Source organism: Chlorocebus sabaeus, chromosome 2, assembly GCF_047675955.1.
Source record: "Chlorocebus sabaeus isolate Y175 chromosome 2, mChlSab1.0.hap1, whole genome shotgun sequence".
NCBI lineage: Eukaryota > Metazoa > Chordata > Mammalia > Primates > Cercopithecidae > Chlorocebus > Chlorocebus sabaeus.
Window position 1 is genome coordinate 77,997,747 of NC_132905.1, and position 27,693 is coordinate 78,025,439.

Here is a 27,693-nt window from a genome sequence, read left to right on the forward strand (position 1 = left end):
TCATTTTCTAAGGATAATTCAGTATTCATTGTTGTTTCAAACTTTTTTAAAACTTCAGGTGTGATCCAGTTAAACTGTATATTACTTATATACTTCAGAATTGTTTTAAAATTTAATTTAATTCTATTTTAAGTTCCAGGATACATGTGCAGGATGTTCAGGTTTGTTACGTAATTATGCATGTGCCGTGGTGGTTTACCACACCTATCAACCCATCACTTAGGTATTAAGCGTGCATTAGCTATTTATTCTGTTGTTCTCCCTTCCTCTGCCTCCCTGACAAGTCCCAGTGTGTGTAGTTCACCTCCTTGTATTCTCATTCTTCACCTCCCACTTATAAGTGAGAACATGCAGTGTTTGGTTTCCTGTTCCTATGTTAACTTGCTGAGGATATTGGCTTCCAGCTCCATCCATGTATCTGCAAAGGATATGATCACGTTCCTTTTTTATGGCTGCACAGAATATTTAATATTAAATTAAAATGTATACTTAATTACAATAAACTCATGCCTTAAATAATGCAATTCTTAATTTTTTAAAAGTGTACTTCAAAGCTGCCATGTGTTTTATGCATAATTAACATTAATTCAACCTCCAATAAAGCTCTGTGACAAATTTTACTTTAAGTATTATCTAGACGATAGTCTCTTATTGGAAATTACTAGCAAACTCATAACAAAATGACCTTTGGTATAAAGAAGAGAGTTTGGAAATACGATGTCAATTTATTACAGTCTTCAACATTTACTGAAAGTGATATACTGAAGAAGGAAGTAAAAAGAAATAAGGCAATTCATCACTTCATTACGAAAAGGACCTATGGTCTTGATGTCCATTCATACTGTTATATTCTGCCAGAATTCAATGAGAGATGTTACTGAGATAAAATTTAGGAAGTATTAAGCCACAAATATGTCAATACTGAAGTCAGTTCTTGGATTCTAAAAATACACAGTGTAATACTATTTTTGTTTTCCACTGAAGAACTTTTATTTAAACTTTTGTGTTTCTGATATCTGATTATACAGTCATTGAATTGTATTTATCTTGTGAGTTGGAAAAAATACTTAATAATGCTCTTCTTTTATATGTATAAGAATGGAGTTGCTTTCTTTCTTAAATTTTAAGGGCACTGAAACAATAATCACATTTTATCCTTCCTGTTGTATTAAGAGTTGAAACGAATGAAAAAGGGAGTAGGAACAACATAGTGAGAAGCAGAATTCTCACCATTAATGTTCAGAAATGTACCTCTATGACACATATTAAAATGAATTTCAACTGTTTACCTGACTATTTTTCATAGTTGGACTATGGAATTTTTTCTTTTTCATAGTACTGAAGACTACAAGAAGTAGCCAGCCCACATCAACATTCACAGTTCTCTACCATAGTTCCTTAAGTCTTGTTTACCTAACTATGACTCCCAAAGCCCAGAAAGTAGCAGTTTAATTAGTGGCTTATCTTCAGCACAAAAAGGATTTTCAACAATTCCTCTTGATAAAGAAAGGCTGTCCATCGTAGTTCTTATGTTGAATCAACTATCTTCATGTTTATAGGGTCTATCACTTGAAAAAGCCTATGTCAAGTATCACCATCCATGAACAATTTCACTGTTTGAATTGAAAATTATAAATTTTTGTAGTTTTTTTATATCTGTTCTAATTTGTTTTCTGCTGCCATAACAGAATACCATAGACTAGGTGATTTATAAAGAAAATAAATTTATTTCTCACAGTTTTGGAGGATGGAAAGTCTAATATCAAGGTGTTGGAGTCTCGAAAGGGCCTCCATGCTGTGGCTTCTCATAGCAGAAGGCAAGCAAATGCACTTCATCCTTTCAAAAGTAACTCACTCCTGGCATAACTAATCCACTTCGGTGATATCACATTAATCCATTTATAGGGCAGAGCCTTCATGACTTAATCATCTCTTAAAGGTACCACCTGTCAACACTGTTATGCTGTCAATTAAGTTTTAATATGAATTTTGAAGGGGACTTGAGAACCATGGCCTTTTCCTCTAGCCCTCTGCCTCCTGCCTTTCATCAGGAAATGCCCCCATGACAGCATTAATCCATTTACGAGGGCAGAGCCATATGACTAAATGACCTCTTAAAGGTCATGCTTCTCAACACTGTTACAATGACAATTAAGCTTTAACATGACTTTTGGAGAAGACATTCAAACCATAGCAAAATCATTTGCAAAGCAAACAGTAAAATCTAATATAGATGATGTTAAATGCTATCAGGCTATTAAATGTTTCAGGCATAAATATAATAATAAATAACACAATACAATTCTAATGTAACAAATATATAAATTAGTTTCAGAAACGATTAGATACAGAGCCTTGGCAATATTGTCAGAGTTTTTAATCTTCATTTTTTTCTCACATCCCGCAGCCTCTCTTTGTCCCCTTTTTCTCATGTTCATCTACTGCAAAAAGCTAGTTCCATATGGTAAGTGGAGGCTCATAAAACTTACCAATAAGAGTAGACTGTTAATAGTGAGGATTCTGATTGGTTCAATTATCCATCAATGAATCCAAACCTGGATCATTTGTCCTATAGGTTGGCGTGGAGAAATCAACACCTTTCAAAGCCTTTGCAATAGAGGAGAGGTTTTAAGGGAATTTTGACCATAAGATAAATTTAACACAAATAATAAGTATGAGATTTGAGGTCATAAGGTTTATTTTACATTTGTTTATCAATGAGTTATTTCAATATTACGTAAAGTGGGAAGATAATGGCATGATTATTTTATATTGAGAATAATGAGAGGTCATGCCACAAATATAGCTTGAAAATTGTCATATTCTCTCCACTCCACAGATATTTTGTTCTGACCTCAAGCCAAAAAGAATCAGAATTAAAATCTTAATGTTTTCATTAAGTAACTATAATTTAAATATGAATAAGAACATTTTTTCATAATCACAGAAAAGATTAATTATTAATTAAGGTCTGCTTTAACTTTTACTACAAGAGACCCTTTGATAAAGATGATGAACTTAACTTTGAAACCTAAACAATTAAATAGAGTAATTTCATCATGAAAGGAAGACTATTGTAGTAATTTACTGCCACTTTATCTTGAGGAAACATAATGGTTAATTTTACTAAAATTAAAATGATAATAACTAGCAGTTATTGTTGCTCAAATTAAAATGATAAAAAGAAATGCAGCTGAATTTTATATGTTATATTCTCTAAAAGGGTATGTGGGAGGCTAAAAAGCCAATCTGAAAGCCAATATGAAGGCAATGTAATTTATTCACTATCCTTCTTTTAGAAAAGGGATTTATTTCCCTCTGTGTTAGCATTTTCTTAAAATGCCTTGGCTTACTCTTTTCAATTCATTTCAGCATTTCAATTTCCTGTGAGTGCTTTCGATTTGTCACTACTTACTAAAAAAGATAGTGATAATAAAAATGGCTTAAACATAATTGTAATTTTCATGATGACACTAGAGTATTTTAAAGAATGAAAGGGAGACTATCTAGTTAAATTGCTATTTTCGATCCCAATTGGAATTTTTAGATATAAATGGTTTTACATAAATGGCAGAACTGTCTTGGAGGTAAGGTCATTTAAGCAGTTGATTTCAGTAGAAATAACAGATCAACTTGTCATGTAGTAAGGCACATAATTGATGCTATGATCAGTAGCCTTCATCAAGATATTTGTCCTCACTCAGATTTCATATAAAATATAAAGGAGAATATTTAATTATAAGACACTATGTTTAATGTCTAGGCAGTGGATCATTAGTGTATACATATTTCGTTTGAAGTTATTTGTTTTAAAGGGTGAGGAAGATGCTTGGTGGGTGCCTGTAATAAATAAATTATAATTTTTTTCCTGTAGATCTTGATTGGTTGGCTTAACCGGAATGTGTTTGTGGCAGAACAAAGTAGATGAGAAATTAGACACAAATGTAAAGCAGTGACATTATTGTTTGTGCTCTACTCCCAGTTGGTTTCGATGGGAAGCATTTAACCGTAGTATAGGTTGGGAGTTTGATTTGCATCAGTCTTCACAAGGGGTACGAGTAAGAAAATTGCCCATGCTACATGCGTTGTGTGTATGAAGCAATATAACATATATAATGTTTGGTAGAGAATTTAAAAAATACATGAATAATTATTCTAAACTTGATTTACACATATGTTGAGCATAACTAAAGCTTCTTACAGACTGAGAGAAGTGAAATAGAGTGAAGCAAAAATGCTTTAATGATAGGCACAGCAAACTTAAATATCATTTTTACATATTTGGAGTATGGAACTGGTATATGGTATCATGACAGCACAATGTTTTAGTAAGAATAGCAAGTAATTGTTTTTATTTTAAAAGGCTTAGATAACTTTTTCTACTTTAAATGATGTGATAATGATCCTTGTCAAGGTGACTAAATTACCTGAAAAATTTGCTTCCTTTAACAATAATAACTTTTGCAAATGTAATTTCAAATTTCCATGTTTTTAAAGGTAAGCATTTTATAATTAGTATCAATAGAATGTTTTTTAAAAGGTCTTTTAGTTCTTCTAGAATTATGAATATATTCCAGTTTATTACAAACTTTCTCAAGCAAAATTACATTTTATGCGTTAGAATTTGTGGAAAAAAAAAACCCCACAAGTATTTAGAAGATAATTAAATTATTTGACTGCAGATACAAACAGAACCTACACCAAGTCACATTTAAATGGTACTAATTAACAATCAGACATTTAATGGCAGAACAAAGTTGATTTTGGAATCATATTATTTCTGCTTATTTTTAAGAAAAAATTAGAAATTATATAAGTACTTCCATTGATGACTATAATACTGAGCTTAAGGCATTGTTTAGAAACAGTAAATGTTTTAAGAGTATTCTTCACTAACTATTCTTTATGGAGAGAATTAATGTTTTTATGCAGTAAGTTTCCACATAAGAGTTGAAATTAAAATCAATTTGGAACACAAAAACAGTCACAAACTCGTGTGTAGTGATGCAGTAGTTGAGTGTCTCTAAACAATTTTAAATGTCTTTCACCTATTCAGTACAATGATGAATTTCAAAGATCCCTGTTTAACTCATGACTAATTACTTGTCTGTGTATTTGGGTCCTATGTATGCATCAAAATACTGAACAGTTAGAGATAAAATATTTTCCAAATACCTGTTTCTCCTAGGATATTTTAACACTGTATTCATCTTCAGTGATAAACAGTCCTGTCTGTCTCAGGAAATCTTAGCTTGCGTTCTTCTGTTTATCTCCAAACTTCTGCCATATTGGATAACTTTTTTTGACCCTGGCTTCAGGTGTTTCTCACTCATTTCTCATGAATACAGGTTTTACTGTATTCATCTACAGTAGTCAAATATGAAAAAAAAAAAAATAGTTCCATTGGCCGTGAACTTAAAGTCTGAATAAAAATGGATGATATTTTATATTTTTTAAAATAGTTTTGCTTAAAAATGTAGGATTCACTGTTAGAAGTGTTATCTTGCAGTGTTTGATTAAAATGAAGAGCTGAGGGAAAATTATACTATTAAAAGTTTTAAAGTAGATATCCTTTTTAAAAGAAATGTAAAAAGAGAGAAAAGAAGAAAGCTTACATCACAGTTTGTGGAAAACCAATAATGTTTAGATAATTCAAAATGCTGATATAAGAAAAGAAAAAAACAGAAAAGTATTGAGATGGCAGAATTGCTTATAAGGATGATTATTGAAATGGAAGGGAGAAAAGTATCAAGGTTGGTTCATAGCGAGAGAATATTTAAAGCTAATAAATTCAGGAGAAATATTGGAAATCATCAAGATCCTGTGAAAAAAAATAAAGAGAATGTGGAATTGGGCAAAAAAAGGAAGTTTGTATTTTAATATATATTTGAAAAATATAAATGAAATATAAACAAAACACATATAAATATATAGGTATTATGTATTACTTTTGTATATAAAGTTATGTATTTGCATACATGTGCACTTGCGTGTGTGTGTAATGTAGGCGTATATAAATAATATATAATATTTATGTCATTAGTGAACACATTTCAATTACGTAGAGCCGGATTCAAATCATCCTACCTGGTAGTTTCTGAGGATGGAGTATTCTGGTATTACCCCTCTGACTTTGGCTGGATTCCTTATAGATAACACTGTAGTCAACTGTCTATATTATCTAGTTTTTTATGCATTATTGTATTAGTTTTCTCGGGCTTTCTTAACAAAGCATCACTGATTAAGTAGCTTAAACAACAGAAGTTTATTTTTTCACAGTTCTGTAGGCTAGAAGCCTAAGATCAAGGTGTCAGCAAGGTTGATTTCCACTGAGACCTCCCTCCTTGGCTGTAAGATGGCTGTCTCCTTCTTTTCTTCATATGATCTTCTCTCTGTATCAGTCTGTGAACTATTTTTCTCTTCTTATAAGGACACCAGTCCTATTGAATTAAGGCTTATACTAATAACCTCATTTTAACTTAGTTACCTAATTAAAGACCCTATCTCCAAATACAGTCACATTCCGGGGTCCTAAGGGTTAGGCCTAACATATGAATTTGAAAGGTGGGAATAATTCAGCACATAGCAGTTGGCATTACGGCCTGGGAAGCACTTTGTGTTGGGAATATCTGGAAACTTTTATCCTGGAGACTCACTTTAGTTGTTTGCACCCGACCTTTATGTTTTTCTCTGGGTCCCTTACTATGCTTGGGTTTGGCTTATTAGAAGGAATATTAGGAGTAAAAACAATAACTCAATGCAGGTTATTATTTTGTTATGTAGAATTTTTTTTGTAGGATAAAATAATTTTATAATTTCTGAATTTTTAATTTAACATGAATTAATATTTGTGAATTAACATGAATTACAACATTTGTAACTTGTATTTAGGAAATCTGTTGAGTGTCCTTACTTTATATATCTTTGTTATAAGATTTAGAGAGTTAAATTGAATGATACAATGTGTTCAGCAAGTGCTAAGATAAAATTTATGTCTATTCAAATAATTTAAAAGTATTTATTTTCAGATTGTTGTAACAAATGTGAGAACATATCACTCATTTTCAAAAATGAGGAAAAAATAAAACAAACAAATTGAAATGGATAATTACAAATATAACCTTCATTTTGAATGCTTATAGGCCTATTTAAAATTTAAAAACATAATTTAGTTGGAAAATATTCATCTAACTTATTACTTTTATAGTGAATGTTACCATTTAAATGTCACAATGAACAGAATAATTGTGTTCATTGAGTGTCATTCCCATGTAATTAAGTTTAAATTACTTTAAACTACTTACAAATGCTGTCTTAATATTTACTATTTAGTGTTTGGCATTTTGTATCAATGTAATGCAATTAATTAGGGAAATTAAGCATAATTTCTCTCCTAATAGTATACTCAAGATTATAATATAGTCTATTGTATATCTGAGATATTTTGGGGTTATTGAAATTTGTTGTAAGCATCTTGCTTTAACATCTTGCTTGTTTTTACTCAGCATTTACATATTTAAAAAGCTCTAATCAAGGCAAATGCCTAACCCTAGTGTGTTCATTGCTAAAAAAGAAAATAAGAAATTCTAATAAAAAGAAACCAAATTGGATTCCTGGGATAGTTAAAGTTAAATGCATTTCTACTTACAAGTAAGAAAAAAAGCTATATTGTATAAAATTGAGTATATGGAAATCTTGATTATAGTAATTATCCTTAACTTAAAAATATTTAATTCAACTTTTTAGTTTTAGGTGCAATAATGTCTCAAGAAACAGGAAATTCTTGCAGGATTATATCATAAAATAGTTAATAGTTACTTCTGCATTTAATTATTACACTTCTATATAGCTCTTTCAATTAAAAATATTTTAAGATGTCTAATTCATTACAAAACACAAAATTTAATTAGTCCAGGCTTTTAAAAAATAAATTAAGATTTGATGCCTATGTAGAATGAAATTTTTATAACTTATAAATATTACTTCTTCACAAAATTAAAATTATTGAATATTTTGTTAATAACAATTATCTGTAAATCAACTTTCATTGCCTTAGTCATTCATAGGTCATCCTTCTTATTTAACTAGTTTGTGTATACTATGATTGAGTGTTGGATTCAACCAAATTATTTAACTAGAATCACACCCTTATTTTATACTTAAATTAACTTAAACAATGAAAATAATGGATTAAATGAGAAACAATACCTTTATCAAAATTAGGAAAATATTTTAAACTCACATTCTTAATACTGAAAATATCTAGCAGTTATAATTTGAATTAAGTCAAAGAGAAAACAGAATCACAGGGTTAAATGCTTTTGAAAGAAAGAAAGAAGAGAAAATTGTAAAGGGTTCTGCTCATATCTTCTTACTTGAAAAAGTATCTGGAAGATAATAGGGTAAGTAGGGCACCATGTACTTGGAGCCATTTCCGATACAACTTTTCTGCAGCAGCCACGAAGATGTAATCAATAACTCACTGCTAAGCATTGGCATTTGTCCTTCTTATCATAATCTTCCCGTGTCCCTCAAGCTTTCTTCTCCTTCTCTTTGATAGTTAATTTTATGTGTCAACTTGATTGGGTTGAGTGATGCCCAGACAGCTAATAAAATACTATTTCTGCGTGTGTCTGTGAGAGTGCTTCCAGAAGAGATTAGCTTTTGAATCAATACACTGAGTAAGAAAGATCTGCCCTCACCAATTAACTCAGACATCATCCAATTTATGAAGAGTTCAAGTAGAACCAAAGAAGTGGAGGAAGGCAAGTTCTTAATCTCTCTGTCTCCTTGAGCTGGAGCATCCATCTTCTCCTGCCCTTGGACATCAGCACCCCTGGTACTTGGGCTTTAGTACTTTAGGACTTACACCAGTGACACTCCTCACTTCCCTATTTTTCAGGCCTTTGGCCTCAGATTGTGATTTTTCTTTGTTGGTTTCCCTGGTTCTCAGGTATTCAGAACCAGACTCAATTATACCACCAGCTTTCCTGATACTCTAGCTTGCAGATGTCGTATCATGGAACTTCATGGAACTTCACAGCTTCCATAATTATGTGAGTCAATTTGTCAATTTCCACTAGAGCTCTTATTCCTAGGCAGGGATGGTTTTACCATGTGAAAGTAGGGTTTCCATGAAATGAGAAGCTAAGACTGCCTCATGGTCAACTTTGGAATTCTCATGACCACAGAATAACAGGCAAAAGCAAAAAAAAAAAGAAAAAAAAAAAAAAGTTAATCAGAGGAGTTACACTTCCTGCTACAAAATGAAATATGTCTAGAGCACAGGGATTTTATTGTTGATTCTCTGCCAAGTTATAACAATAAATTACCAATTGCAATAATGAAAACCTCAATAGGGCAAGAAAATTAATGCCTCATCTCCCTCAGGGTGAAGCTCTTCTTGATTACCCCATCAACCAAGCAACCTCATCGCCTGAGGTGCTGTAATGGGTGGTGGAGGAAAGATATAACGATCAGTTATGGGCTCTGGTGAAAATATATTTCAATTATTCTTCTGTATTTCATATCTTTTTTATTTTTTAAGTTGTATTGAACCACTACCTTGAAAAATAAACAACAGAGAGGACTTTAAGGATCACAGAAAGCTTTTGAAGTTAAGGTATACTTATTGTTTTGATTTATAATCATAGTGCCATTAGTGTATACAGATATCAGAATTATTACACTGAACAATTTAAATGTGTTCATTTTACTGTCATCAATAATAACTCATTGCATCTGTTTACGCTTGAATATATCATGTACATATGTAGTGAATTTTATATACACATAGGTGTGTTCAATATATTGAATTTTGTTCATCATAACATGTTGTAGATAAGATATTGTGGCATAAGAATAACTCACTTGACTTTATTATACCATGCCACATATCTAGAGACCTGGCATTGTTGTTTAGGCTCCTTTACTGAAGCTCATAAATAAAAATCAGTGACAATGCCACTGAAAGAATTGGTTAATGAGACTTTATTTTGGCTTTATGGTATTCAAACACATAAATATATTGTGCTTCAGATTTGTTCCCTGATAAGAGATGAAGATAAATTGAATCAAATAAACTTCAAAATCAGTAACATTCCAAAAGTAATCAATCACTCTCTCATGATTCAAAGAGCAAATTATGCCACAGAAGATTTAAATGGGTTTCAGTAATTAAACAATAGGACTTAAGATGTTCTATCAACTGATCTTTCACTATTTCATATAGATAATATTATTTGTATGACTTACAACAGTGCAACTATATAAAAGGAACAGTTTTTCATTCTATTGAATGGAGAGAGAAGAGAAAGGTTGATGTGTATTTTGAAGACTGAGAGGCTAAGCAAAGTATTCAGAGATGAGTACTTTTGCCTGTCATCGAGAAAGGTAAGCCTCATTTGTTTTCTTCTGTATTACTCTCCAGTGTAAGTTAATATCCTTGGGTATTAAAAATTGTAGAAAAGAATTTAGCTAGGATTTTGCTGAAATAAATGGAATTACACGCATAACTATAAGAAATTAAGAATTATGTTTTTAAATGTGATTCCAGACCTGGGACATTTTTACATGCTTTTAATAGAAGAAGCTCAGTTAAATGGTAGATTTTAATTAGAATACTACTGAGCAAAAGATAATTGCAAGCACAGCACCTTAAGATATCACGCAAGATGTAGTAGGTAGACGAGAAACACTGCAGCATGCCAATGAGAAGCAACATTCTACTGAACACAAAGGCATAGACCGTGCAAGTGAATGAAGACACGTGTAAGGACAGCATGAGTGTAGAAGCTTCAGTTTTGTTAATTAGGATACATTCATGCTTCAGTGTTGCTACGATTTACCACTTTATCCTCCCATAGCCAGTTATACAAAGGCCCTCATGCTCCTTGTCACGGTAAATGGTGTGTAATATGTGCCACCTACTAGGATATCATGATAGCATATCATTATAGCATTACAATAGTGTCTGTTTAACAGTATGTTTAAAAAAATGCGCAAAATCTTTCCCTTATTAGTGAATTCATCAGTGTTTCTTTAAAAGTGAATATAATTTTTAAGCAATTTATAATACCTGCCACTAAGACTTATGCTACTGAAATTGTCTTGTTTTATTGTCTAGGTATACTGCTTAGTTATCTTAAAATTATATACAATTTCCACTTAGAGCACCTTTTTGCAACTTGAAGGCTGCAGGCTATCTCAACATTTGTATATGGATATTTGTTTAAAAGAAGCACAATACTCCAAAAATTTAGAACCATCAGATATGATTTAAGAGCACAGTATGACTAAAATTTGGTGACTGCACTGTTTATGACAGAGTATAGACACAAAGTTATTTTTTTCTGTCTATATTTTCTTTTAACATTCTGATAATAAGCACTTGACATATTTTTTTTTTTTTTTTTTTTTTTTTTTTTTTTTTTTTTTGAGACGGAGTCTTGCTCTGTAGCCCGGGCTGGAGTGCAGTGGCCGGATCTCAGCTCACTGCAAGCTCCGCCTCCCGGGTTCACGCCATTCTCCTGCCTCAGCCTCCGGAGTAGCTGGGACTACAGGCGCCCGCCACCTCGCCCGGCTAGTTTTTTGTATTTTTAGTAGAGACGGGGTTTCACCGTGTTAGCCAGGATGGTCTCGATCTCCTGACCTCGTGATCCGCCCGTCTCGGCCTCCCTAAGTGCTGGGATTACAAGCTTGAGCCACCGCGCCCGGCCGACATATTTTTTTAATATACTTTAAATTCTGGGATACATGAGCAGAACGCGCAGGTTTGTAACATAGGTATACATGTGCCATGGTGGTTTGTTGCACCCATCAACCTGTTATCTATGTTAGGTATTTGTCCTAATGCTCTGCCTCCCATTAGCCCCCACCCCCCAACAGGCCCCAGTATGTGATGTTCCCCTCCCTGTGTCCATGTGTTCTCATTGTTAACTCCCACTTATGAGTGAGAATTTGCAGTATTTGGTTTTCTGTTCCTGTATTAGTTTGCTGAGAATGATGGTTTTCAGCTTCATCCATGTCCCTGCAAAGGACATGAACTCATCCTTTTTTATGGCTGTATGGTATTCCATGCTGTATATGTGCCACATCTTCTTTATCCACTCTATCATTGATGGGCATTTGTGTTGGTTCCAAGTCTTTGCTATTGTAAATAATGCTGCAATAAACATACGTGTGCATGTGTCTTTACAGTAGAATGATTTATAATCTTTGGGTATATACCCAGTAATGGGATTACTGGGTTAAATGGTATTTCTGGTTCCAGATCCTTGAGGGATTGTCACACTGTCTTTCACAATGGTTGAGCTAATTTACACTCCCAGCAAAAGTATAAAAGCATTCCTGTTTCTCCACATCCTCTCTAGCATCTGTTGTTTTCTGACTTTTTATTGATCGCCATTCTAACTGGCATGAGATGGCATCTCATCATGATTTTGATTTGCATTCCTCTAATGACCAGTGACGATGAGCGTTTTTTCTTATGTCTGTTGGCTGTATGAATGTCTTCTTTTCAGAAGTGTCTGTTTATATTCTTTGCCCACTTTTTGATGGGGTTGTTTTATTCTTGTAAATTTTTTTAAGTTCCTTGTAGATTCTAGATATTAGCCCTTTGTCAGTTGGGTAGATTGCAAAAATATTTTCCTGTTCTCTAGGTTGCCTTTTCACTCTGATGATAGTTTCTTTTGCTGTGCAGAAACTCTTTAGTTTCATTAGATCTCATTTGTCAATTTTGGCTTTAGTTGTCATTGCTTTTTGTGTTTTAGACATGAAGTCTTTGCCCATGCCTATGTCCTGAATGGTATTGCCTAGGTTTTCTTCTAGGGTTTTTATGGTTTTAGGTCTTACATTTAAGTCTTTAATCCATCTTGAGTTAATTTTTGTATAAGGTGTAAGGAAGGGGTCCAGCTTTAGTTTTTTACATATGGCTAGCCAGTTTCCCCAACACCATTTATTAAATAGGGAATCCTTTCCCAATTGTTCGTTTGTGTCAGGTTTGTCAAATATCAAATGGTTATGTATGTGTGGTGTTATATCTGAGGCATCTGTTCTGTTCCATTGGTCTATATATCTGTTTTGGTACCAGGACCATGCAATTTTGGTTAATGTAGACTTGTAGTATAGTTTAAAGTCAGGTAGCATAACGCCTCCAACTTTGTTATTTTGCTTAGGATTGTCTTGGCTATACAGGCTTTTTTGGTTCCGTATAAAATTTAAAGTAGTTTTTTCTAATTCTGTGAAGAAAGTCAATAGTAGCTTCAGGTGAATAGCATTGAATCTATAAATTACTTTGGACAGTACGGCCATTTTCACGATATTGATTCTTCCTAGCCACGAGCATGGAATGTTTTTCCATTTGTTTGTGTCCTCTTTTATTTCCTTGAGCAGTGGTTTGTAGCTCTCCTTGAAGAGGTCCTTCACATACCTTGTAAGTTGTATTCCTAGGTATTTTATTCTCTTTGTAGCAGTTGTGAATGAGAGTTCACTCATGACTTGGCTCTCTGTTTATCTATTATTGGTGTATAAGAATGCTTGTGATTTTTGCACATTGATTTTGTATCCGGAAACTTTGCTTAAGATGCTTATCAGCTTAAGGGGTTTTCAGATGATGTTGTTTTCTAAATATACAATCATGTCATCTGCAAACAGATACAATTTGACTTCCTCTTTTCCTATTTGAATATCCTTTATTTCTTTCTCTTTCCTGATTGCCCTGGCCAGAATTTCCAATACAGTGTTGAATAGGAGTAGTAAGAGAAGCCATACATGTCTGGTGCCAGTTTTCAAAAGAAATGCTTCTAGCTTTTGTGCATTCAGTATGATATTGGCTGTGTGTCTGTCATAAATAGCTCTTATTATTTTGAGATACATCCCTTCAATACCTAGTTTACTGAGTTTGTTTAGCATGAAGGAGTGTTGAATTTTATCGAAGGCCTTTTCTGCATCTAATGTGATAATCATGTTGTTTTTGTCATTGATTCTGTTTATGTGATGGATTATGTTTATTGATTTTCATACGTCGAACCAGCCTTGCACCACAGGTATGAAACCAACTTGATTGTGGTGGATAAGCTTTGTGCTACTGGATTTGTTTTGCCAATATTTTATTGAGGATTTTCACATCAATGTTCATCATGGATATTGGCCTAAAATTTTCTTTTTTGTGTGTGTCTCTGTCAGGTTGTGGTCTCAGGATCGTGCTGGCCTCATAAAATGAGTTAGGAAGGAGTCCCTCTTTTTCTATTGTTTGAAAAATTTCAAAAGGAATGATACAGGCTCCTCTTCGTACCTGGGAGAATTCAGCTGTGAATCTGTCTGGTCCTGGTCTTTTTTTCATTGGTAGGCTATTAATTTCTGCCTCAATTTCAGAACTTGTTACTGGTCTATTCAGGGATTTGACTTCTTCCTGGTTTAGTCTTGGGAGGGTGTATGTGTCCAGGAATTTGTCCATTTCTTCTAGGTTTTCCAGGGGGTGAATGGTTCTGTATCATTGGCATTCCAGGTGCCACTGAGATACAAAAAAAAAAAAAAAAAAACTCCTGCAGCTAGCACAGTGTCTGTCCAAATGGCCGCCCAGTTTTGCACCTGAAGCCCAGGGCCCTGGTGGTGTAGGCACCCAAGGAAACCTCCTGGTCTGTGGGTTGCAGAAACCATTGGAAAAGTGTAGTATCTGGGCCAGATAGCACTGCCTCTCAAGGCACATTCCCTCATGGCTTCCCCTGAATTGGGAAGGGAGTTTCCTAATCCCTTACACATCCTGGGTGAGGTGACACCACACCCTGCTTATGCTTGCCTTCCATGGGCTGCACCCACTCTCTAGCCAGTCCCAGTGAGATGAACTGGGTACCTCAGTGCCAAATGCAGAGATCACCAGCCTTCTGCATTGGCCTGGCTGGGAGCTGTGGACTGGAGCTGTTCCTATTCGGCCATCTTGCCAGATCTCTCAGCACATATTGATACAAACCAATGCAATGACACTATACAAATGCTATGTTGGCTAAAATGCCAAGCAAATGTTTGCAAACATGCTTAGTGTAAATTGTCATCATGGCATTATTATCACTTTGGGGAAAAATGACCCTGTGATACTTTGCATTAAGGTAATTAAATGAGAAATTGTATGTTCAGATAGCACAGGACGCAACTCACAGCAAAAGCTCAGTTAAAAAAAGTGAACTTTTCTTATTACCAAATTTGTGGTTAGTTTTGTGCTTGCTCTAAGTTGTTCCTGATTTATATTAATGTAAAGCAATGTGAATTTATTAGATATATTTAGTTATTCAAGTTAAACATACAAATTTTCTATTACTCATCCTCAAACATCTGAAACAGTTTAATTAAAAATTATTCTCAGACTAGACACACAATAAAAGATAATGTCCTCATTTAGTTGTGTGTCATGTGTGCTCTTTAAGGCTGTAAAAGTTGAGATTCATGGAAAAAAAGAAACTGACAAGTCATTAACTGTAAGCCCTTTTTTCAGAATATAACAGCTTGCAAAATACCTCAAAGGTGTGTACTAACTTGGGAGAGGGTGGTTAAAATGTTCTTGGGGCTTTGCTAATGGTTTCAGCAGATGTTAAATACTTTGGGGGAGTGTTTGGTAAAATATGGGTCTCAGAAGAAAGAATTATTTTGGGCTTTAACCGCTGTTTGTTTGGGTAATATAGTTTTAACAGAAGGTTGGGTTAGAGGTTAAGATTATGCAAATATCAGAGTGGGAGGATGAGCTGTGTGGACCAAAGTCAAGAGGAAGCAGGTAGGTGGCCAAGTGGTAATTTTTCAGTCTTCCAGAGTTTCCTACAATAACTCCTTTTGATCAGAGAAGGGATTGAGTCTTATCATTTGACAAATATTGTTAATTCCTTCAAATCTGTACCACTAGGGTCAATTGAACTTTCAGATTTATTGGTGAGAGCTGCCATCACACTTCTCATGACTTGTACTCATTGTAGTTGAATTTCCATAAGTTATCAAAAGAGTTGTTATATGGAATACTTTAAGATGCTGGAGAAAGTGAATTTTAAAAAGCCCTATGAATACAACAAGAACGAAAATTAGAATTATTAGAAAGTTTTGAATAATGTCTTTAAGCCAAGATTCCTTCCAACCTGAAATCATCAAAGAGAACATATTCGATCCTGATAAAAAGTCTGTCAGAAAAAGAGTTTTGATATTAGTAGGTCTATTTAATACAACATATCCCCCTGATATACAAAGTAACAAGTTTAAGGGAAAGCTCTTAGGAATGTCAATGTAACCCTCAAAAACATTAAATGAATAGAAAGATGGAAAAATGAACATAGAAAAGAGGATAAAGAAACAAACGAGAATCTAATGATCAGTAAATACCCGCATTTCTGCCTCTATCTGAAGATCTTGGGCAGAAAATGTTCATTTCTAATAATCTCCTACTTTCTGAGTTACTTGGAAGAGGTTTTTCCCTAGTTATGACTTGTACTTCTGGGAATGCCTGAAGAAATCTGCATTTTAGATCTACCATCAGCAGAGAAATCTTGGAAGTAAATAGGTGAAGTTTTAATTGGGAAACATAAATTTAGTGGAGTTTTCTGAGTGTTTGTGGTTAACAGTAAGGTCCCTCCAATGAGCCTCAAGAGCATCCTTACAGGCTGTTGTTTCTAGTAAACTGGATCTCTGGGCTGAAAATCATGCAGAGTGTTTTTAGTTTTATATTTGAAAAAGGCCACAGAACCTATTGTTGATAAACGTAGGCATAGAGCAACACATTTCTATGTTATTTGGCTTTATCAGACTATTTAAAGAGCAGAATCAAGGTTAGGGAGTGAGAAGTCCAGATGCAGAGTATACTTAGTAATGCGATCCTATGGGAATGTTTGTTTCTGTTGGAGTGGACATAATGGCCATGAGAACTCAAAGCAAAGCCTTTGACCTTGAAAACCAGTGTTTCTCAAATAGGTTTGCAAGTATCATTTCAAATGTGCTATCCATCCCTTGATATTTCCTAAGTACTGAGTGTTGCAGGTACAGCGAGACTTCTTGGTAATAGATAGAATTTTAAAGAATACATATTTTTTTTTATGGAGTGTTTCTCTGTCATCCAGGCTGTAGTTCAGTGGAGTGATCTTGGCTCACTGCAACATCCCCCTTCCAGGTTCAAGCGATTCTTTTGCCTCAGCCTCCCAAGTAGCTGGCACTACAGGCGCCCACCACCACGCTTGGCTAGTGTTTTTTAAATTTGTATTAGAGAGAGGTTCCACCATGTTGACCAGGCTGGTCTCAAACTCCTGACCACAGAAGATCCGCCCACCTCGGCCTCCCAAGGTGATGGGATTACAGGCATGAGCCACCATGTCCAGCCAGAATTTTAAAGAATTTCTTAATTACTTTTCCAATGAAATACAGACCCTATTGTGGTAAGCTGAATAATTCCTTCCTCTCCAAAAAATATCCATGTCCTAATTATGTTCAGATAAAAGTACACATTTTAATCTTTAAAAAGTTCTATGACAGATAAGTATATGTTGCTATGAAATAAGTATATTAGAATTGGGCATCATGGTGCGCACCTGTAATCCCAGCATGGGAGGTTGAGGTGGGACAATTGCTTGAGCCCCAAAATTTGAGACCAGCATGGGCAACAAAGTGAGACTCCGTCTCTATATTTTAAAAAAAATGCAGGTATTGTGGTTCACGCTTGTAGTCCTAGCTCTCTGGAAGCTGAGGAAGAATTGCTGGAGCCTAGGTGGTCGAGGCTGCAGTGAGCCAAGATTGCACCATTGCACTCCAGCCTGGGTGACAGAGCAAGACACTGTCTCAAAAAAAAAAAAAGTGTGTTTGAGATTATTCTTGTTTTTTTAATTTTTTTTTGTTTTTTAACTATTGTTTAAACAATTTTCTAAAACAAATACTCCAATGACTCCAATGCTTAACATAACAATCATTTCTTGTGCTTATGATTCTCAGATTGGGCAATGCTTGTTAGAAATAAACTTACTGCTTCTCAATATAATGTCAGCAGGAAGATCCCAGCTGGGATTGGAGTGTTTTCCAATATTGCTCCATCACATCCCTAATGGGTAAGGCTGTTTTTTAATTGTAAGCTCAACGAGGCTTTTGATCAGAATATTTTTTTCCTCTTCATGTGAGCTTCTTCCTGAGGTTTCATATGCTCCTTTAGATTATAGTAAGAGGATCCATAGAGCACATTAAAAGACAAGGTAGGAATCTGTAGGACTTCTTATTATCTCACCTCAAGGGCCATGCAGTGTCACTTCTATTATATTCAGTTAGCAAAATCAACTATCAAACCACAGCTCTGAGGCAGTGGACAATATAGGTGAACTGTTGCTGAGAAGAGTATCTCACTGGAGCCACTTCACTTTCTGCTAAGGAATAATTGATTAAGTTGATGCTTTAAAAATAAACAAAAGTTAGATGGGCAAAGTATGCCAAGGAGAGTTTTCTCATTGAATAAATAATGTGTAAATGTCTTCAAAGAGAAATTGTTATTCATTAAAGGAACTTGAAGTCTAGTGTGATTAAAGTATTTTAGATGAAAGAGAAAGTAACATCCTTGCAGCAAGCTGGTAGCAAATGATGTGGTTTAGTTGTGTCCCCACCCAAATCTCATCTTGAATTGTAGCTCTCATAATCCCCACGTGTCTTGGGAGGGACTTGGTGGGAGGTAACCCAATCATGGGAATGGTTTTGTCTCTGTGCTGTTCTCCTGATAGTGCATAAGTCTCAGGAGAACTGATGGTTCTATAAAGGGCACTTCCCCTGCACACGTCCTCAATGCCTGCCACCGTGTAAGACGTCCCTTTGCTCCTCCTTTGCCTTCTACCATCATTGTGAGGCCTCCCCAGACATGTGGAACTGTGAGTCCATTAAACTTCTTTCCTTTATAAATTATCCACTGTCAGGTATGTCTTAATTAGCAATGTGAGAACAGACTAATACAGCAGGTAAAATATTTAGGAAGCTATTCCAGTATTTCAGGTAAGTGATGATGCTATGATGATTTTGGCTAGGATAGTGGAAATAAAGATAGGGAGGAGGTAACATTGGAAACAACATTTAGTGATAGTTTGGATGTGAGGATTAAGAAAGAAGGAGGAACGAAACATAATGTTCTGATTTTTGTTCAGAGCACTCAAATAAATAGTGATATCATATAATGAGATTGGAAAGACTGAGTGAGAACATGGAGAAAGATGAAGAGCTCAGTAGTTGACTTTCAGTTTGTAGATAGATAGCAATATGGTTAATTAGAACTGTCAACTTGGCTGGATTGAGGGATACCCAGAGTTGATAAAGCATTTTTTCCAAGTCTGGACATGAAGGTGTTACCAGGGGAGACTGGAATTTGAATCAGTGTGCTGAATAAGCAAGATTGGCCTTCAGGCGATGTGAGTGAGCACCAGTCAATCAACTGAAGGCCCAGAAATAACAAAAAGGCAGAGAAAAGGCAAATTCTCTCTCTCTTCTGGAGCTGGGACACCTTTCTTCTCTCGCCTTTGGACGTCCGATCTCCAGGTTCTCTGAACTTTGGACTCTGGGACATGGACCAGCCACCCCTCACCCCCCAGTTTCTCAGGCTTTTGGCCTCAAAATAAGAGCTACTCCATTGTCTTTCATGGTTCTGAGAACTTCAGGCTTGGACTGAGCCACACCAACTTCTCTGGTTCTCCAGCTTGCAGACAACCAATTGTGGGACTTTGCAGCCTCCATAACCATCTGATATAATTTCCATAATAAATCTCCTGGCCAGGCGTGAGGGCTCACGCCTGTAATCCCAGCACTTTGGGAGACAGAGGTGGGTGGGTCACGAGGTCAGGAGATCGAGACCATCCTGGCTAACACGGTGAAACCCCGTCTCTACTAAAAAATACAAAAAACTAGCCGGGCGTGGTGGTGGGCGCCTGTAGTCCCAGCTACTCGGGAGGCTGAGGCAGGAGAATGGCGTGAACCCGGGAGGCGGAGCTTGCAGTGAGTCGAGATCGCGCCACCGCACTCCAGCCTGGGAGACAGAGCGAGACTGCGTCTCAAAAAAATGAAAATAAAATAAAATAAATAAATAAAAAATCTGTGTATTTATAAATATGTCTATATCTAATTTGTTCTGCCTCTGGAAAACCTTAACAAATTAGATGAATAGATAGATAGATAGATAGATAGATAGATAGATAGATAGATAGATAATTGGTATAGATTGAGTTATGTGTAACACTCAGAAGAAATACATTAGCAGAACATCTATTCTTAGAAAGATCTAGTCACTGGCAAGGAGGAAATCTCCTCGGGAAACTGTTTGGACCTTGAAGTAAAGTAGATCCCAAGAACACACAGGAACTTTCAATTTGAGATGCCAGATATGGAAGAACAAATCAGTAACGTACACTGAAATAGTCCAATTCCATCTGTATGAGTAAAACCAAGAGAGGGCAATTTCTTGTAGGTTAAGTGCAGAGAGTATCGTGGTTTTAGGTTGGATGGTCAAGTGTGTTTAATACTGCATAGGGCTCAAAGACTGATGAGGAACAAAAATAAGTACATACTGAATTTGGGCATACATACAAATTTCTTTTGTGGGTAGCGGGGAGGAAGGTTGTTATTTAGAAGTATGTATGGAGCAGAGCGTGATTGAAACCAGTTAGGACTTTAAACATTCTTCTCTGTAAGGTGTGTGTGTGTGTTTTCACATAGAATAAAACATCTAAGAAACTTCCAACAAATGCAGTTGGTGCTAGTTTCATGCTACCTTTGGAAAACTATTCTTCGTGAATAGTATCATATTTCTGCCTGGTCCAGGCTTTCTGAGCATAGAACACTGAAAATCTTGGTTCACAATTATTGAATGACAAAACAAAACAAAATGTGAGTCACCATCACTATGACCTCCACGGATATCAAGGTCATTGAGAAGGGAGATTTCTATAATCTATGAAATTCTGACAATTGCTGGTCACATGAATCTTTTAAGGGCAAATGGCTTCAAGGCTCATTCTTTATTAATATGGTGCACTCAACAACACAGGGTTGGTTTTTTATCTTTAAGAGATATTCTCCCTGTCAAATTAAGCCGTAAAATCTGACTGCCTCGGTGTTGCAATCTTTACCTTGTGATCCTATCCGACTGAATCCAATATGCCAATTGATTAGATTATCTTGAAACATTCTTTCATGGCAATGCTGTGTTTGGTGATTTTTTTTTTCAGAGTTCATTAGTTGTTTTACTAATTTTCTTTACTTTTTTGATAAGACATGGTAATATTTATAAGACACTTGACATTCTGCCAAATATGTCGTTTGTCATTTTTTGGAAAGCCCAGAAAATATTTCTTGATCATTCTTCTAATCTTCCTTCCATAGTTAATTCAAATTAAAAAGAAAGTCGTATTTAAATGTGATATTTTAAAATTGTAAGGGTTTAATGTATTTGGCTTTCAGTTTCAGCAGTCACTATTTCCAAATCATTCTTTACATATATTTTGTCTTTGGCTTCTTTCTCATCGTGTCTTGGTGTACTATTGTTTTAATACTTCAAATTATTTGCTAACTTCAAATAACCTTACGTTTTCTGTTTATATCTGAGAATATTATAAGAATAGGCTAATAACAAAATACTAATATCTAGATTAAAATTTTTTGGCAAGTAAATTTTCCAGTGTGTACGTGTTTGTATGTCTCTGTGTGTATGTTTAATGTGCAATTTCATATCACACAATAAAAATGCCTTTATAAATGGACAGCGTATCTGCCTAAGTAATGTAAACATATACCTAGAGCTTATTGAATGTTACACTAAAGTTAAATTGTATCTTATAGATATCATCGTGGTTTCCTGACATGACATTATAAACATATTTTATAAATGACTGGTTACATAGAATAAATGTTAACCTTTATATACCTAATAAGCTAAATTTGTCATGCCTTTACTTCTTTTTCAAAACTCAATTAAAAGTAAATATTATGAAAAAATGCTCTTGCTTCTCTGGGACCTCATACACCTTTCCTTTGTGTTCGTTTGGTGGCACCCGTGCGCATTTGCCTGCAGTTGCTTATAACACATGGGATTTTAATGTTTGTCTCCTTCACTAAAAAGTAACTTTTACTCTAACTCCTTATTGACATTAATTGACTGACACTTACAAGAATGAATGCAAGATGAAACATCAACAAATATTTATGCCATGGATGGGTGAATAAACAAAGGAAGATGACCTGAAAATCAAGGCTAGGCATAAAAAATGTGGTCGGTGGTTTTCTTTGTTTGCAGATTTAGCTATAGGCTGCTCACAGCAACAACAAAAATGATGATCTGACAGAGTAGATTCAGAATATATCTTTTTGTGTTGGTGGTCCTTGATCCCTTGCCTTCTCATGTGCATTATTCATGTCATCAATCTACTGTATTTGCACCAGTCAGTCCTTTGACACTTTAGGCATATTTCTATAACCAGGAGATATCGTTCTTTTTTGTTGTTGTCATTTATTATACTGATATGGTTAGGCTTTGTGCAACCACCCAAATCTCGTCTTAAACTATAATCCCCATAATCCTCACAGGTCAAGGGTAGGACCAGGTAATTTATCATGGAGCAGTTTCCACCATGCTGTTCTCGTGATGGTGAGTGAGTTTCAGGAGATCTGATGGTTTTATAAGTATCTGGCATTGCCCCTACTTGCACTCATTCTCTCTCCTGCTGCCCTGTGAAGGGATGCCTTCCGCCATAATTGTAAGTTTCCTGAGGCTTCCCCAGCCATGCGGAACTGTGAGTCAATTAAGCATCTTTTCTTTATAAATTACCCAGTCTCAGGCATTTCTTCACAGCAATGTGAAAATGGACTGATACATATACTTTGTTTTGTTTTAACTCATGTTTATTCCCTTTGGATTTCCTCATATATATATTTATATATCTTTTTCTATTTCACTGTTCAGATTTCTACCTTTCTGATAATTCATCCTTTCGATGACTGTCCATGATTCTGAACTATGTATATGGCATTGCAGTGTACATATCAGAGTTATATTTTTGTTCATCATCACACAGATCAATACACACAAATCTTCATTTATTTTGGATTTTTTCTCAACTCTCTGTTTTCATTATATGTCAAATATGATAAGAGAATTATCTTCTTTGTTAAGTTAATCAGTTTGGGTTGTTGTAAGCCATAAATTGAATGATTTATAAACAACAAGAATTTACTTTCCACCGTTCTAGAAAGTGAAAATCTAAATCAGAGTGCCAAATAATGGAGCTCTGATGAGGACTTGCTTTTTGGTTTTCAAATGTCTGCCTTTTTATTAGGTACTCTCAAAGCGGAGAGCAAATGAGAGAGCTCTCTGGGATTCCTTCTATAAGGACACCAATGTTGTATAAGATGGCTCAGCCCTCATGATCTAATTACCTCTGAAAGCCCTCCCTCCTAATACATCATATTGGGAGTTAAGATTTCAACATATGACTTTTGGAGGATACAAATATTCAGCCCATAACAAGTTGCAATAACTAAATAGTGTGGAAAACATTATGCATTACATATGAACATCCCTTTACTCTATAATTTTACTCCCTCTTCCAGTTCACTCTATAATATGCTAACTCAAAATAAATCTATGTCATAATAAAATTTTTTATATTTCATCAGAAACACCTAAGTGTGCCTGGAAACTAATACAGTTTTTAAACATCTATTTGCTTTTTAGAGTATATATATTCTAAGACTAAGAAACCTTCATCCAAAAAATATTTCAATATGATTTTCAAGAAATGTTTTATTCTCAAATATTAACTTACAGACTTTTAACTGGGATCAACAATTCTATTTTTTTCACTGATTCTTGTAATGTATGAGCTATGTCCTTTTTGTTTTGATACGCAGTTTCATGAGAGTATTGATAGATAGATACCATACATATATAGAGTAATATTGAATTTCACATCAAAAATATTTTTTGCTATTTATTTATTCTGCTGTTGCTTCCCTAAAATATTTCTCAAATGTTTAAATTCACTCTACAACTATTTTCAGGGTCATTACTAAAGTTTAGCTTTGTCGTAATGCATAAAATACATTTTTCAGTAGCTTTAGATATAAAAACATTCAGGAAAAGCCACTAAGAAATTAGACAACCACCTCTAAACCAGGACTGTATGAAACACTACTACACATTATTTGAATGACATTAGAAAGAACACAAGTTTGGAAATATCCAGAGGTTATTTCTTAAATGAATCAAAACAATAATTTATTCAACTTGAAAGTATACCCAAGGTGTTCCAAAGTATGACATTAATGTGAATTCAACTTTTTACATTCATTAAAAAGTTCATGTGTTCTTTTTATCTTTATCTAAAAGCAAAATATAACTCACTAAGGACCTACATGTTTTCTTTTTCAAATTTTGGCTTGCAGTGAATTTCTGCATCATTTCAGGTTGAAATTCTGCTGTTGATGTCGATACAGCCTTTCCCCATGGAAATTAAATCTACATCTTAAATAACTTCAATGTGAAGCATTTGTTTTGTCAAGAAGATTCCTCTTGTGGTTGTATTCCCTTCTTTGCTGGGAAGTGGCACGTAGTTCAGCATCCACACTCAGGCTTCCTGCTGCCATTATAAATGTGTATGAAGCCAACTCCCGTGCAGAAAAATGGCTCTAGGACTGACATATTACAAGTAATATAAGAAGCTAGTGTTCAAGGAACTACCACAACAATGAAATATTTCTTCCTCAGTCACCACTTCTCCAAATAAGAATGAAAAGAAACAGAAACAGATGCAATGTAGCTTAGCAGGGATCAATTCAACTTTAAAATGTACAGTTTTGTAAATAGTATGTTTAACTGTATCTGCATACCTTACAGAAAATTTAATGCAATTTTTTTATCATAAAATATAGTTGGCAAGAACTTTAACAAAAACTACATAAATATATCTATTCATTCCAGAGCAGAGTCCAGAATAAAAGGGAGCATCAAGATTGGGGCAGGGCCAGGATAAAAACAATGGAGCTTCTGGAGCATTAGAATACAGATTATCTAGATATGTCTGAGTTTACGTCGGCACTTGTTTACCATGTCACAGGTCTTGCCATGGTTGCTTTCTTGTTTTCTGCTCAGAATAAGAAAAGAGATAGACAGGCCACGGTATCTTAAGCCTATAGTCCCAGCACTTTGGGAGGATGAAGACAGCAGATGGCTTGAGCCCAGAAGTGAAAGACCAGCCTAGGCAACATGGCGAAACTCCATCTCCACAAAAACAAAAACAGGAAAATTAGCCAGGCATGGTGGCGCATGTCGGTAGTTTCGGGTACTCGGGAGGCTGGGGCAGGAGAATTGCTTGAGCCTGGGATGTCGAGGCTGCAGTGAGCCATAATCACACCATTGCACTCCAGCCTGGGTGACAAAGTAGGACTCTGTCTCAGAAAGAAAGAAACGAAAACAGATATTATTTTAAAAAATACATCGAAAGCTGTGAGCTGTGTGTGCTAGTTTACAGAATGCTCTTTACATCTTGACCAATGCCATCATTAAATCAATAATGACCTAACAATATATAATATTTCAGATGTTATTCTTTGGAATAATGTAGTTGTGCACAGGGGCAGGAATTTGAAGCTCAGAATTTAGAAAACTAAAATTCTTTTTATTTTTCTTCCCAAAAATGTGCCATGAGACAGAGTGCTTATTCTTCATAAATACCTAAAAGAGAATAGAATGTTGATCCATGTTTTAACTTTATATATATAGTTTGTGTGACAATTTAGCTGAAGTTATTTTAATTAATTTATCTATTTATTTGGCTGTTGTTTCAAACAAAATGAATGAAGTAAGCGCATGACCAAACACAGCATAAACCAACTCTTACCTTTCCTTTCTCTAAAAGAAGACTCAAAATGCATGCACACACACAAACACACACAGACATACACACACACCCCAGTAGGCTTAAAATGTCTATCATTGACTACTACTAATTTTATTTTACTGAAATTACACTAGGTTATTGGAAAAAGAAGAATGAGAGCTGTGTATATTGAAATATTTGACAGATCTAGTACTCTCCTTAGAATCTCCAGATATCTCTGGTCTTAGCCTTGGAAAGGTAAACATTAAGTGAAGGAAAAACTAGGCACTAATAATGTATAATTGAAAAAAAGCCTTTAATTACTGTTTTCCATTTTATGCCCACATTATTTCATTAAAATGTCATTTTAACCAAGTTCAAAAAAAGTAAAAGAACAATTGCTTGACAAATACGAATGAGCTTGCTTTGATCAGAGAGGTTAAATAAATGAAAGAATGCTATACAATTTGCAGTTAATGTTTCATTTTCATATTTGAATATTTAATTATGTAAATTCTATATTTTGTGTATGACAATTACTTTGGTTATTACTTTCGCAAATGATTGAATAAATTTTAATAAAAATGTTTCCTAACCTTTAGTAGGGTTAACAATAATTTTGAAGATGGTATTTATAACAACCTAGTTAATTTCATCTAAACATGTTTCTTTTTGTAATGCATGGAACTTTTCACATTTATTTCCAGTTAATTTCAGCTAATATTTTGAGGATGTGGTATCAATTCCAGAAATTAGTACATTATATTTTATTTATACATTGTTTATAAGATTATCTTGACAAGCAAAGTTAGAAAAAATGTTATGTGTTAATTTATGTAACGGGTTTTGTTAGATTTTGAAACATTTTATCTGGATCCAAGAAAATACAAATTGTGAGACATAACAAATGAAAGTGGAATCCTTTATTAGTTTTTATTTTTATGCAAGCCGAGGAGCTTATTGACAATAAAGAAGCCTTTGAAACTTTCTGTCTAAAAATATGAAAATTCAAGACTTTCCTAGAACTCAGTGGATAACCAAATTTGATCACTATAAACTTGAGAAACACTGTCACCTGTAGCAGTAAAAGAAACATACTGTGTTTTATGTTTAAGCAAATATATTATTTTCAATCAAAAACTTAAATTTATAAAAAAGTGTCTAATTAAAATTCTGCAACTAAAAATAAAAATTAACAAGTATCACATACCCAAGTCTACCCACTCCAGTAATATCACACTTGTCAGAACAGCTTTGTATTTGACTACCATTTGGCTATGTGTCCTGTAGTTCACTGCAATCTGTCATCATGTATTTGATTTTTATATGGCCAAGCAAGCAAGTGACTTAAATGAGAATACAGTACAAACTATGCCTCTGCAACTTTTTAGGTTTTTAAAAATGGCACTGATCTCTCCTATTGTATCTGGAAGGCAATATTGCTCTTATAAAGTCTCTTGGCTGTGTTTTAAAGAACTTTTTCAGTCTTTTCCTTGACCTTTCCTATGACAATTATTTTTCATTCACATTGCAAGGAGCTAGAGTGAGTCTCCTGCCAGTTACTATGTATGTACATCTAAATTACGAATTCAGGAAGTAAAGTTTTATTGTGCATATATGGACTCCTTGGATCCACTGTGAAATGAATTTGTGGTTAAACTAAATGTATTACCTGATTTTCATATGTACCTACTCTTGAAGGGAGGCTATGGTAAAAGTTGACTTTCCTTCAATTCACACACTATACAAAAAATGTGGGTGCTCCCTTTTCCATATGTACCTATAGATTCTTTGTGAGTAGAGGAAGAAAATTATCTTTACAGTATATATTTGCTCTGGCATCAGG